The 15,845-nt window shown below is 42.5% G+C and overlaps 1 protein-coding gene and 1 non-coding gene across 2 annotated transcripts in view; both read right to left on the bottom strand.

Moving 5' to 3' along the window:
* The window catches only part of LOC142202847 (mitochondrial import receptor subunit TOM20 homolog), a 331,267-nt gene that overhangs the window by 18,237 nt on the left and 297,185 nt on the right, over nucleotides 1-15,845 (bottom strand). The window lies entirely within an intron of this gene.
* Nucleotides 15,637-15,708, bottom strand: TRNAQ-CUG (transfer RNA glutamine (anticodon CUG)). Its single transcript has one exon. It is a non-coding gene; the product is annotated as a tRNA-Gln (tRNA).

Here is a 15,845-nt window from a genome sequence, read left to right as displayed (position 1 = left end):
TGGAACCCACACAGCATATGTTCCATTTTTTTTGGACCTCACAAAGTATATGATCCCCTTTTTGCCCCCACACAGTATATGATCCCTTTTTTTTTTGCCTGCACACAGTAGAGGCAGCAGCAAAGGCTGGCCTGGACAGAAGCGTGGGTCTAAAGAGACACAGAGTACATACCTCCCAACTTTCAAAGGACAGAAAAAGGGACAAAATAATGTCCCCCTCTGGTTATCCCCAGATCAATGTCTTCCTCCAGTTACCCCCATTTTAATGTTCTCCTCTAGCTACCCCCTGGGTTTAATGTCCCCCTCCAGTTGCCGACAGTTTAAGGACCCCTGCAGTCCTTCAAATGCCAGCAGAACCCAAAAGATCCTGTCTCCCTCGATGCCAACGGCAACCCAGGGACTCCTATCCCACCCTAAATATCAATACAATCCCCCAGACACTCCAGGATAAAGTCCCATGTAAACCATCACTCTCTTTTCAGCCCCTCAACAGCAGTCCCATGTAAATACATCACTCCCCCAGCCTCCTCCAATATGAAGTCCAATGTAAATGCATAACCCCCCCTCAGCCTCCTTCAACATGCAGTCCCATGTAAATACATCACTCCTCCTCAGCCTCCTCCAACATGCAGTTCCATGTAAATACATCACTCCCCACCCTCCTCCAACATGCAGTCCCATTTAAATGCACCACTCCCCCCTCTGCCTCCTCCAACATGTAGTCCGATCTTCTGACTCCCCTTTCAACCTGCAGTCCCACAAAATATCTCACTGCTTTCTGTTCTTCCCCATTAGTGAGTGATATAGGCGACTGGCATGTGGGACGGCAGGAGGTATGCAGATGCTTTGGTCAGTGGCCCGATTGGGATGGTAAGGGTACTGGCCCCTGACCAATGCATCTGCCTTTGCAAAATGAGTACTAATAGTCTGGACTCGGGGCCCACCGGGGGAATCACCGGTTCCCTGGTGGTCCAGTCCGACCCTGATGGGCCAGTCTGACCCTGATGGAACGTAATACTGTATGGATGGGCTAATAATGGCCTGTTAGGGTTTACAGAGCAGAGTTTCCATATTTGCAGATGACACTAAGCTGTGTAAAGAGCAAAGTAAAAAGGCGTGCCCACCCTGAATAGACACTAAAAATATCATATTTAATGAATAACATTAAATCCCATTAATAAGCTTGTAAACACCCTGCTCAATTAAAAACTGATATCAAAGCTGTTAAAGCACAGCTAGCCTAGTGTAGGGGAAGGCGCTACCACACTATCTACATGCTGTTTAATAGCTGATACTCTGGGAAAGCTCTAGAATTGGGAGTATATATGTTACTCGCTGGTTTTACATTCAGATAGTGCGGTAGCCCCTTCTATACCTTAGCTGTGCTGTGGACTAGCATCCTGGTCAATTACAATGTACTGAGAATAAAGGGACACAGTTACTACCAATAGCTGATTCTTAGGGAAAGCTTTATAGATCGCCGTATACGTACTGATCACTGCCTTAACATTGTATTTAGATAAGAGTGGCAGCTCTTACCCATTCCCAGGGCTAGCTGTAGTTTAGTGAATTTGGATATCAGTTTTTAATATTATTCAATAAAATACGATGTTTATAGCATATATATAGGGTGAGCACACGTTTTTGTTTGCTCTGACATTTTGCAGAAGCAAATCCTGTTATTTTATTAACAATATATATATATATGTAAACCCTGTAAAGCTATCAAAGCTGAGGAGGATAGTAGAATATTACAGGGGTGTATTGGAAGCTGGAAGAGGGCAGAGACTTGGCAAATGAAGTTTAATGTAAACATATGTAGGTATGGTCAGAAATAAAGACACAAAATGTATGAGTATGTGAATAATAGTGAATTACTGGGTAAGACTGCCAATGAAAAAGACTTGGGGATTTTGGTGGACAGAAAGCTGGCCTTTAGTGACCAGTGCCAGGCAGCTGCTGCCAAGGCATATAAAATTATGGTATACATCAAAATAGGTGTAGAGTTTCATGACAAGAACGTGGTTATGCCTCTATACATATCAATAGTATGGCCACACTTAGATTATTGTGTGCAAATAAGGGTCCCAGTATAGAAGATGGACATAACTGACCTGTAGAGAGCGCAGAGGAGAGTAACCAAGATTATTAGAGGAATGGCTAGATTGGAGTCCAGAGATATCACAATCACAACATACAACTAGGGACAGTACAAAGACCTGTCTTAGATGGGGTTTCTTTAGTGTAAGAGCACCGAGGCTATGGAGTGCTCTGCCCCACAAAGTGATGATGGTGGATTCATTGTGCAAGTTTAAAAAAAGACCTGGATACCTTTCTTTAAAGGCGGAATATTACAGGTTGAAGATTTTAGATTTTTGGTATCGACAAATTGGTCCAGGTATTTATACTGGGATATTTGGAATCAGAAAGGATTGTTTTCCTCTAACACAGGGCAATTGGCATCAACCTCATGGGGTTTTTTGCTTTCCTCTGGACCAACACTTTAGGGCTATAGGTTGGACTTGATGGACCTTTAGCTTCATTCAGTCTCTTCTTCTATGTTACTATGTGACCAGATGTCTACCTTCTCATGCCATACTACCTCAACTACTCCAAGGGTTTCATAAAAAGACTTCCTGATTTTATTCAATCATGTCTGCCTTCTTCCATCTACAACTTTGTTTCTAAGAATTTATCCAACACTTGTCTGACTTTACATCATATTTACCTAAGTCCCTGACTGCTCCTTTAGTCCTCATGCACACAACCATATTCCGTCTCGGAAAAACAGTCCATGTGCAGGACAAATTTCCCAGACTGACTACAGCCCTGTGCGTGGAACTGACTTCAGCATAGTGAGATATGATGCAGTGAGCTGCTACTGGATGGGAGCTCACAGTATCATATCTCGCTATGATGCAGCAGTTTCTATGTACCCGGGAGCGTGGAAAATGTGGTCCACACATGGACTGTGTTTTTGTGGCAGAATACGATCATACTCATGAGGCCTTAATGCTATGCTATTGTTCCTTTGACCAAATTCACTAGTCCCATAGAAGTGGAAAATGTGGACATGTGCATGCCAGATCTAATATTCTCTACATCTTCCATTGATTGGTGGATACTCAGAAATTGAAAAGCCTATCTTAGTACTTACTACCAAGTCTAGTACTGGCTACAGAAGGAATAGGAAATATACAGGAAGCTCTTATACTTCTCCCTTCTGCTCAACCAGATCCTGGCTTTGGCTTAAGAAAACGCAGCAAAATCTGCAACAAAAAAGCAGCATTTCCGCAACCGCAATACTAGCACGGTATTAGTCTTTCGTTACAAGTAAAAGAAGATGACACGTAAGTTCACTTTATGTCTTTGTAGTAGAGTCTGTTTTGGTCTGTCTGCTTATCTCTGATAATGGTCAGAGGAGAGGGGTCTTTCCCTTTTGTGCAAATGGATATCATTGAGGCAAGTTCCTTGCAAAGACCTTTCCTGTTATATCAGCTATGGGGTGTGGGGAGAGTGACTTTCTATCCAAGCATTCCCTATCTGTGATGTTTTTGTAGAATTTCATCTGCAGCAAAGAATATGTAAAACTTTTAGGGTAGGTTCATACTGAAAACCACACAGCAACCACAGAGTGAAATGTTCCTAGAACTTCTTCTATGGAAACCACAATCATAGAATGGCAATATGGAAAAATACACAAGAAAAACAATATTAATGAAGAATGCTCATAAAAATAACTGAATGTAAGCTTCTGAAAATTTCTATTCACACCCTGTAGTTAGTTTCTTTTAATGCTGTTTTTAGTGTGTTGTGTTTTTATATTACAGCATGTCCATTGCCAACCAAATTGTAGTATACTGTATATGGGAAACTTTGGGCTCCAATGTGTTAGGATGGACACATGTATCATATACCTGTCAGATACAATTGTGGATATAAATATACACCCTCAAGATCAGCAGAGAGAAATAAGAGACTGCTAAACACCTCTAGTAATACTTAATCCCAGGGCATGAATGATCCGCCATGATGAAATCCAACATGCCCAATCATTTTTTTCTCTTGATGACACATAAGGAGTCGAGTCAGAAGTGCCCGGTAGCTATGGATTCTTAGATCTACTGGACATTTATCTAATGTCAACTAAAGATAAGACTAGCTTTAGAGTATGATACATAAAGGGTAGAAGCAGAAAACCTCTGGATGGCCAAATCTATAGGTTGTTATGTCTCCAGCCAAGATATGGTAGGTTCACACTACTATTATTAAAGTTTGTTGTTCTCATCTGTCACTGAACGAAAGCAGCGGACATTAAATGACAGATGCAGATGGAGTCTTCTCTGTCTAGTGTCCCTCTGCATTCCCGCTTATGTTAATAAATATGATGGAAACCTTCTTTCATCTTGTTTTGTATTTTTCTAATGCAAGAAAAAAGTCCTTCATATCATTACAAAAGTAAACAAACATAACAGAAGAACGCGTCCATCATGTTGTTTACATTATAGTCAATGGGACGGATGTAAACCATGGGGTGCACCACCTATGCCCATCACTCTATCACTGGTAAGACCAGTAGCATAACTACCACCAGTGGCGTAACCCACAAACACTGCTATCATTATACTCTGGGGTCTTTTCAGATCCCAGAGTATAACGATCACCCAGGGGATGTGAAGGAACATAAAAAAAACACTATTACTTATCCCTCCTGTGCTCTGGCAGGCTTAGGACCTATTAGATGACATCACATGGGCCAGGCCTGCGTCCGAGGTCCTTCCTCCCAACAGTGGTCAGGCTGTACAATCAATATCAGGCTAAGCGGAGATCACAGAGAACTAAATGTTCCTGAGTCTTTCTTTTCTTCTTAGTTGCTATGATGCCTAGTATCATTTTCTATCTGCTATGAGCATTTATGTGTTCTTTCTTGTAATATATTACTGTATTATCCATGATTCTGTAATACAATGAATTTCCCCATGGTGGGACTATTAAAGGATTATCTTATCTTATTATGCGTTGCGACGCAGGCTTAGCTCACGTGACATTTGTACCAACATTGAAGATGGCCAAAATCAGCAGGGAGTGCGCCAGAGCCAGTGAGGGGGTAAGTAACAGTGATTTTTATGTTTGTATCCTCCCCTGGGTCTCTGATCATTATACTCTGGGTTCTGAAAAGACTCTAGAGTATAATAATTTTTCACAGATGGAACACAATGGGGAATAATAGTGTGTGCAGGGGCTACTATGGGGCATAATACTGTTTGCAGGGGCCACTATGGGGCATAATAGTGTGTGCTGGGACCACTATGGGGCATAATAATGTGTGTATGAGCCACTATGGTGCATAATAGTGTGTTTAGGGCCACTATGGAGCATAATAGTGTGAGCAGGAATGTGGTTTGCGCGGGGGATCAGTCGGGGTGGGCAATTCAAATGTTCGCCTTGGGACCAAGCCATTCCTAGTTACAACACTGGTTAAGACTATTTTGCTATGGATGCCTATACATAATACGACATGACCACCTGCAGCATATGCTAAATTGGAAGGTCTGTACCTATATTTGCTGCTTGAAAAACACATAGGTGCAGCACATAGATTACTGCGAATTGTCAGGCTGCATTTGTTCTCTATATGCCATCCATGTAATTACTATTCTCTCAGTCCATGTACTTACTATTCTTTCAAGCATGAAGTAGAGGTGCAACCTGGCTATTAGCGAATGCCACGTGATGCCAGGGTACAGTGCACAGACACCCTTACAGGAAAACATCTCATCTGCCAATCAAAGGCAACCAGGCATGCAGCATGTGTCTTATACATTACTCCACTAACTACAGGAGATAAATATTCCATACCCTGACTTCACTTATCTGCTCTAACACAACTTCCTTTCCAACCCAGGGAATAGGATATACAGTATATTACAGCATGACTCTTTCCTTTCTTTGGTCTAGTGATACAACTAATGCTAGGTTCACATTTGCGTTCGGGTCTCCGTTCTGTGGTTTCCGTCTTCTGCATGCAAGAAGACGGAAACCACAGACCGGGTCCGGCCGTGAGCGGCGGTGAGCGTTTTATGCTCTCCGCCGCGAAACCGTTTGAAAGACTCCTGCAGGTTTCTGTCTCCTGCCTCTGTTTTGTGCAGGAAACGGAAACCTGCAGAACGGAGACTGGGCGCAGATGTGAACGAGCCCTGACTTTTGTACCATATCATAATATCAGCAAAGCAACCCTATACAAAAATATATAATAGTGGCATAAGAGCGTACAGAATCTAGCTACTCACTCGGATAGACTAGTAGTCTTACATATAGGATAATAATTCCTGAAAAGCGTTCAAGTGTACCACAAAGGCAACTGGCATAAAAAAAAAAACATAATAATGCATATCACCCCTTACTGGAGGCTTCTTCAGAGGAAGCCTATTTGCACTGTTTGTACACATGTTGGCGCTGTTTTTGGGAGACAGTCTGTTGGCATTGTGGATAAAATTGTGCATATGGCAGTAGTAAGGTGGTTGGACCAAATTTTAATATTACCCCCTATATGAAAGGATTTAATATGCTGAGTGGTGGGGATCCAATTGCTGGGTTCCCCACTAATCATGAGAATAGGGGTTCCATTCTACAATCCAAATTGGGCATCTGCTCAATGGCACTACTGAGATCCAATCCCATATACAACGTATAGAAAATTGAAAATCAAACAAGTGGACAAGTATGCATTTTATGGGGTTCCATTGAGTTAAAGGTGTTAGAAAATCATGCCATAGCTGCCCACAGGTCGTGTAATATTACAGCTCAGTCTCATAACTGCAGAGTTGAGTTCCAACACTATATAAAATCTCGGTGGTTATATAGAAGATGGGGCCCTATTAATTCCCAGAAAAAAAGGATACCAGCACACACATCAGTTGTGAACGGATCTTAAACCAAGACCACAGGTTGCAGAAACAATACCAGCAAAGAGAATTAGTTTGTGGTTAATCTCATCCATACACTGCAGAAAAAAAAGCTGTATTTTCAAAAATGCATGTTTTTGTTTGTTTATTTTGTTGTTGTTTTTTTTAAATACAGCTTGCCAATTTTATCTGTGTAAATGCAAGCGTTTTACCTATAGATTTAATAAGGGAAGAAAAACTGCTGAGAAATATGCAACAAAAAGGTTACAGAAAAAAACGCACGGGGCAACATGGTAGCTGCAGTGCTAGAGTCCTGGGTTTGAATCCTGCCAGGAACAACATCTGCAAGGCGTTTGTATGTTCTCCCCGTGTTTGTGTGGATTTCCTCCCATTCTACAAAGACATACTGCTAGAAAAAAAAAAAGTGCATTGTGATCCCTACATGGGGCTCTCAATCTATATTTAAAAAAAAACGCAATGTATTTTTGCTGCGTTTTTTTCCGCAACGCCTTAGCCTTATAATCTGCTTGGCCCTTACTCAGATAAGCACAGAAATGTATTTGTTTCTATGGAATAATCTGCTGATGGAGTGAAAGCTGTAATAAATGCTAAACTCACTACCTGACCTGACTTGTAGTGTCCAGAAGGAAACGTACTGAAGATAATCATTATATGAGACAAGAGAAACATTAACAATCCTCTACTAAGAAGAAGCAACCAATGACACAGAATCCCATTAGGTGGAAACGGTTTTGCGAGACTTTTGGCGTGAATGTTTATTATTGATTACATCGCATAGAAGGACCAGAGAGGAAAATTGCTTTTTATTATAGATATCATGCCAAGGTTTAATTCCGAAAAAAGATGACCAACTTCCCATTTGCACTACTTTCGATAACTATACCCAACCGCCCTCCCCCCGCTGCACCCTCATCCTTTCCTACTCAAGACTATGAAAAAGTAACTTTGTCAACCCATCCAAAAAAAAATCAATCTTCAGACCACGTGTCTCCACATTGCTCCTTATCTTGACCAGGCCAAAAAAAATCAGGTGGCCAGACCCGGTTAACATTCTCCTTAAAAGTCAATCAGTTATACTTTCACACCCATAAGGCATTGTTACCACCCCCAAACCTAAACATATGGTGAACCTCTTTCAGTCACATTTACACTCATGATCCTCTTCCATCTTGTCATACCTAAGACTTTTTACAGGACGTGAAGTTATCCATGTTGTCTAGAACCCAAAATATCTAAAAACACCTAAGGACGGGTTCACACCAGCGCCCGATCTCTGTTTTCAGGTTTCCGTCTTCTGCAGACAGAAGACGGAAACTTGACAGACAGTGTCCAGAGCGTTTTGTGCTCTCCGCGGTGAAATCATTTTTTTGTTTTAACCAGACACAAAGTCCTGCATGTCCAGCACAAAACGCTCACTGGCGCTCACGGCCAGACACTTTCCAAACCCATTCATTTGAATGGGTTTGAAAAATGCCTGCCGGTTTCCGTCTCCTACCCAGTTTCGGGCAGGAAACAGAAACCTGCATAATGGAGGCCGGGGCGCAGATGTGAACGAGTCCTAACCCAGATGGTTTTGCTACATTATGAAAAACATCCTGACATTTTAGCTTTCCGTCTTGCTAGTTTTTTTATGTAATTAAACAGGATAAGATAGTCCTTTAATAGCCCTACCATGGGGAAATTCAGTGTGTTACAGCAGCATAGATAATACAATATACAAATACAAACACTCCAAGGTAGAGGTATTACAGTAACAATAGGTACAAATAAAATCGGTACCCAGTTACTTCCGTTTAGGACCTAAACCCAACAGGGACTCCCTAAACTCTGTCCATAGCTGCATTTATTAAACAAACCTCTATACGCACTCATCTCCAGGGCTCCGACAGCTTGCAGTTCTTCTCTGAAGCTGGAAAATTTTATCTCAGGTTTGCTGTGCATATACCCCAGGTCTGGCACATGCACACTAAAGCCAAGGTGTATTAGGGCCATAGATCCAACAGTGCAGCCACACTGGGCCCTATGATTGCGGGGGCCCCCTGATCCACCCCAGATCGAGCAGGACAGTCCTACGTGATGCCTCTTGGACAGTCATGATATAAGATATTGCAATTAGCTGACAATGGTATTATTATCATCATTTTCAAAAAAATTTGACTATTTAACAAAAGAGCATCCTACTATTTTATGAGGAAATATCACAGCCGGTATGACTCCAAAAGAACAACAACCCAAACAAAAACATGTATCTTATTTGGAAATTGATATACCGTATATACTTTAGTATAAGCCAAATTTTTCAGCACAGTTTTTGTGCTGAAAAAGCCCCCCTCGGCTTATACTCAAGTCAAGCAAAAAAAAAATAAAAAAATTTTGGGGTGGGGTCTATGACCAGCCGCAATAGTAATGTATAGAATCTCCCATAAAATAGTGAAAAAAAAGAGGCTTTATAAAAATATAATAAAAAAATAAAGTAAATAAAAGTTGTAAATCCCTCCTTTCCCTAGAATACATATAAAAGTAGAAAATTACTGTTAAACACAAACACATTAGGTATCCCTGTGTCTGACAGTGCCCGGTCTACTGAATATAGAGTATCTGCAGTGCTCCTGTTCTGTCGGGAAGGGGTTAATAGGAGCACTGCAGATACCCTATATTCAGCCAGACTGAATTCCAAGTGGGGGAAAAAAAAAACAGTCCTCAAGCTCAGGGAAGGGGCAGACAGACAACCACAACACCACCTCCCCTTCCCCAGCACCTCTTTCTACTGCACCCAAAAACTCCGACCATTTTAGTTTTAGAAATTTTCCAGTAGCTGCTGCATTCCCCCCCCCCCTCGGCTTACACTCGAGTCAATAAATTTTCCCAGTTTTTTGAGGTAAAATTAGGGGCCTCGGCTTATATTCGGGTCTGCTTATACTCGAGTATATACGGTAATACGTTGTCTATGGCGCTATGCACATGCAGTTCCTTGCATTTACATCAGCAGTTCAGTTGCCAGTACATACTGGACCTCATGTCAGAAAAAAATCTGAGTCATCTCATGATCTATCCTGAGAATAGTAAGTTTAGCCTTGACAAAATGCTGACTTAGCTAGAACATTCCCTCATGTTTTACTCTGTCCTGCTGACTGATATCCTGTTTCCCTTCGTATCTTATCCTTCCAGAACTACTGGCCACCCTCCACATTTTAGCAGAATTAATATTTCATAGTTACGTAGTTGTTTTGGAATTTTTTAATGAACTTATTTTGACAACAGATTAAAAAAAATGACATGAACGGGAAGAAGGTTTTCTCTTTCAACTCTCAAAAAATAATCACACTAACCAGGACCAATATCTAACTGTGGAATTGAAACGCATGGTGCATCCAGTGAAGCGGGGGCCTATTGTAGGTGCTTGCAGTGTTGAGGTCTATCCGGCTTCATGTGTTCTGACAACTGACGCTGCAGTAGCTCTACTGTGGGATTGGACCAAGTGGGTTAGCCTTCACTCCTAACACACACCATTGAGTCTTGGGTTTCCGTGACCATGGTGCTAGCTCACTGCTGTTCTTCTTTGGATCACTTTTACGATATATTAACCACTGCTCATAGATTGTAAGCCCTCGAGGGCAGGGCCCTCTACCCCACTGTGCCAGTCAGTCATTGTTAGTATTATATCTACCTGTATATTCTGTGTACTGTATGTAACCCCTCAAATGTAAAGCACCATGGAATTAATGGTGCTATATAAATAAATAATAATAATAATAATACATATCGGGAACACCTCAAAGTGATATGAAGATGACACGAAGATCTAGCCATCGCAATTTCTCCTCGTCAAAGTTACTTTGATCCTTATGATTGCTAATTTCACATCTGCAATGGAGTCTCTGTTGGAGATTCTGCCACAGAAACCACCAAAAATTGGTGACTTTAGGCACCATTTTGCAGTGAATGTGTTTTTTTTTTCCACCTACCTATGGAGCCTAAACCTGGCATGTCTCTACAAAGTTAAATCCTTTGGGGAGAGGCAAGGGGGAAACAGGATTGGAAAAACAAAAAACAGGAGAAGGGGCGATTTTAGGTTGTACTGAAATCTCGTGTTTTTCCAAAAGTGTAGCATATAGCGAGTGATCTTATTGGCATAGGAGAGTGTGAAAGTAGACAACTGTGGGAACCAAAGTAGAGCCTGGAGCGAGGCCGGCACCACCCACTGTGGACAGTCTGTAGTGTTGTAGATGGAGCAAATTTGAGATAATCGAACTGCGACACAACACAAAGTTTGGGAACGGAAAGACCTCTTATACGTTTATGAAAGTACACAATGGTTCTCTGTATCTGTGATCTCTTATAGGCGCAGACAAATTGAAAGATTTTTCTCTGTAAGATGCCACTAGGATTGGCAAGGTGTGGAGGAAATAAAGGATTTTAGGTAGTATAACCATTTTGACAGTCTTGATTCTACGGACCCATGAAAAAGAAGGATAGTGCCAGGTCATTAGGTCTTTTACTAGCTTAGGAATCAGAGAGGTGCAGGTCCATTTAAAATAGTTGCCAAGGCGGTTACATAGGTTAATCCCTAGATAAGGAATAGTTATACCTTGTCAGAAAGCCAAAGTTCCAGGTGACAAGATCTCTAATTTCATATTTCTTTTTAGGTTGTTTAACCAAAAACATAGATGGGGTCTCAATCTTGTGACCCTCTTTATTAGGGTGGACATCCACTGGCTCCTGCTCTGAAGGACTCAGCACACCTTGATCACACAGATGGAGGATGAAAGTGTAATTCCTTATTTCCTCCATCAATGTCTGTCTACCCACAATTTCCTAGCTGGACCCACAGAATATTGATTGGTTCACTGCAAGCCCTGTACCATTAAGGGTATGTTCACACGGCGGATTTTGCATTTCTCCGTGTGAACATTTCTGCACGACTAGCCATGACGGGATGCAGGTACAGTGCACCAGCAACCAGTCGCGGCATTCCACTACAGATTAGGCCCAAAGAATAGGCCTAATCGGGAGGGAGCCTTGCACCGCAGCTGTCAGCTGCGGAATCTGCAGCAAGATAGGGCAGCTCGCTTCTTTTTTCCACTACTAGCTAGCAGAAAAAAGAAGCGAGCGGCTCCCATTGAAGTCAATGGGAGCTGTTTTTGGAGGCAGATTTTGAGGTGGATTCTGTGCCAAAATCTTCTCCAAAAACTCTGTGTGAACATACTCTAAGTGAGGTAAAGAGCAGTCCATAACCAAGGAGGAGATTAGCGTGTTATATTATCGCGGTTCAGTGAGATATTTACATGTGGCTACTGGCTAGCATATATTTGTATTTTCCTGGCATATCTAAATAGGCAATGAATTAGTTGTAACTATGAAACAGCTGATAAATAAACACATTAGTAATTCTGAGTGACCTACCAGGTCTAAATTGAGGGGGTACAGAGTGTGTGGTCGCACCCAGGCCCAGAAGCCTTAGCGAGTCCACAAGCAGGGTTGGCGTCGCCACCTGACGCATCTGAGAATCTTCAATGAGCACTTCCATCAATATTGATAAAAGCTTTTTGCTGAAACGGCCTTTAGATGCACACACACTACTGTTGCATGAGTTTAGTGGAAAAAGGCCCACTGAAAGGCAACCAAAGGCATGCATAAACCTGAGGTCAGTCTTGCACAGTATAAAAACACCAGTAGTAGAAACAATACATTATAGTTTGGGGTAGCTGCTACAGATTTTACATTGGCGCCTGGGACCTTCTTGTTAAACCAATGGTAGTCTGTATCACAATTTGGCAGCTAAATTTTGCATGCATTATGGCCTTACACTGCTCATAGAAAGTAACCCACAGATTGCAACCTCTTTACAGGGATCTTCTTCTGTACTTTAAAAAAAAAAAAGCAAAAAAAAAACCCAACATGGCTGTATAACTTAAATTTAAAGCATATTTATTTATTTTTTAAATTATTTTATGCTTATTTGTATAGCGCCATCATAATCCGCCGCTCTTCACAGACATTGTCAGTCACTGTACTACTGTATACTTTCTAATTCTTTTGAATTGTCCAAGTGATTTCCATAAAAAGGGAGCTCTCCCAAACTCCTGGAAGACCAGACAAATTTCAGGGGTTTCCATTGTAATCACCTCTCCCAGTTCCTGTGCTTGCTTGAGTATAACTATATATGCAGTGGGGCTGGGGAGCAGAGACAGAGACCACTGTCTATACATCTTGGGCTGGGTTCTCTATTAATTTAGGGGGTCTATGAGAATTTATTATTTTTTATAGCTTTGTATTTAGTTTTGGGGTCTACGTTTAATTTGGGGTGTGCTGAAGGGGGTCTTATATACTTCCTTCAGACACTGGGACCTTGATTTCCAAATGAAATGCAAAATTTACTTTCATCTAAAAACACCTTTGACCACTGAGCAACAGTCCACAACTTTTTGATGATATTCTCATTTATTGAGATGCATTAGTACTTAGCTTAAACCGAAACTATGAGGTTGATTTGGGTCACTAAACCACTCACAGGACATTATGAACCTCATGGGGTTTAGTGTCCCAAATAGCCCTGTGATAACACTATCTGAGCCCACGTTAAAATAAAAAAAACTGAAAAACAATCCTTTATACTTACCAGGAGACTCATTGGTCTCACCCCAGTGCTTGAGCAGCTGGTAAATGAAGCCAGAGACGCACACACCAACTTCATGACACAGGCGTCCAAGGTCTGGCGCATGCGCCCTGAAGCTAACGTGTACTACTCCAACTTCACTGAAGTACTGTGCTGGAGTTGAGAGTACAGGTGAAGGTATCTCTAAAGATTTTTTTTATTTTTTAATGTGGGCACTGATGGTATTATACACTGAGTGGCCAAAAGTCATGGGAAGGCGTGTCTCAGTGCCAGTTGTGTAGGATATGACTTGTGACGCGATGCGGCCGATGGCACTAGTGTCGCCAGGATATCTGAACAGTCTGATGCACACAGGTGTCTTGTGAACATGGCAGCACATCGTGAGTTACATGATTTTGAATGTGGGATGATAATTGGTAATTGCCTGGGAATTTGGTTTTCCGAGGTCAACAGTGTCTCGGGTGGCCCTGCAATATCGCAGAGGTAACGTTGGCAGCCGCGTAAACCGGCGCAGCGGTTGCCCACGAGTGTTCAATGAATGGACGTTTCGACTCCTCTGCAGAGATGTACGGGGCCGTCGACGGTCTACTGTGGGTCAAATCGCCACCGATTTGAATGTAGGGCACCAGGACCCCAGTTCCACCACGACTGTACACCGAGAACTGCACACCGAGAACTGCACTGTATAGGCTTCAACAGTCGATGCCCGACCCATGTCCCTTTGCTGATGCCGCAACACAGAGCTCGAAGACCGGCATAGGCCTGTGATCGTCATTGGACCATGGAACAGTGGCGGCATGTGGCATGGTCTGATGAATCACGGTTCCAGTTGTACAGAGCCGATGAGAGTGTGGCGTATACCCCATGAAGCCATGCATCCTGCATGCCAAAAGGGACATGTCCAGGCAGGAGGTGGCTCCCTCCTGGTCTGAGCCGTGTTCACATGGCCGCAATTGGGCCCCTTTGTCTGGGTGCAGGGATCAATGACTGGTGCTTGATATGTGCAACTTATGGCAGACCATCAGCACCCCTGTCTGGTGTTGGAGTTCCCTGATGGGGATGCTGTGTACCAACAGGACAATGCAACATGTCATCGCTCGTTGGTGGCATGGTACTGGCTTAATGAACACACCAGTAACCTCACAACCCTTGATTGGCCTGCCGCCCGCACGCCCGACCTCAACCCCATAGAGTATTTATAGGATGCTGTGGATACTAGTGTCTGCTCCATGGACCCAGCGCCAACTACACAGGACCAAGTGTGGGCTGCAGTGCAGACTGTGTGGATCAATATCCCTCCAGAACTCTTTCAACACCTCGTGGAGTCCATGCCTCGTTGTCTTGCTGCAGTTATCAGGGCATGCGGAGGGCAACCCGCTATTAATGGCGCATTCGGTACCTTCCCATGACTTTTGGCCACTCAGTGTAACAGGGCCATTCAAAAGGACCTGTGCGTGGTTTAGTGCCCCAAATAACGCTGATAAGTTCCCTTTAAAGAAGTTACATCACGAAAATGATTTATCCGATAGAGGATAAATTGGTGATCGATGGGGATCCTGTGAATGGGTAATGGGGGTTGTTTCACTCAAATTAAGAACATAGCAGCGTACACAGACACCCCCTGTCCTATCGATATGAACTGAACGCTGTATCTTGGCTACTACTGAGGCTCTCATTGAAAGGAATTGGGTGGGATCATAGTCACAGCTGATGATTGATACATAGCAGATAAATTTGTGACTTAACCCCTTTCAGATGCAAACGCTATCATGTATGGCAAAAACCACCTGCTTTCTGCAAACCATTGCTGGTGTAAAGCCTGGACCAAAATGGCTGTTGTGTCTGGTGAATGCAGAGTCTCTGCACCATTGCTCTGCACATACCAATGCTATGATTCTCTATTGTCTCTGACAACATGTACAGAAGTCTGTCATTGCAATGACATATTAGTTTGAGTGTATTGTAGTAGTCACATACAACTCTCATTCTATTCAGAAGTGTAATAAGTAGATTTCCCCTTTAAGTGGAAAGGAGATTGTATCTAGAAAATTCTGTCGTTAGGCAGGAAATTAAAAAAATATTCAAGAAAATTTCAGGTTCCACCGAGATTTGAACTCGGATCGCTGGATTCAGAGTCCAGAGTGCTAACCATTACACCATGGAACCGCTGATAGGTGCCTGGGCTACAGCTCTGCACAAGACTCTGACGTGGCCACTTGTCATTATTCCTCAATATACGCCGTCATTTCCTATCTAATGCATGGATTCTGGTTTTCAGTTCCCTTTGTGAAAGTGTCTGACAG

The sequence above is a fragment of the Leptodactylus fuscus genome, chromosome 5 (assembly GCF_031893055.1).
Source record: "Leptodactylus fuscus isolate aLepFus1 chromosome 5, aLepFus1.hap2, whole genome shotgun sequence".
Lineage (NCBI taxonomy): Eukaryota > Metazoa > Chordata > Amphibia > Anura > Leptodactylidae > Leptodactylus > Leptodactylus fuscus.
This window is presented reverse-complemented; position numbering and strand designations above follow the sequence as displayed.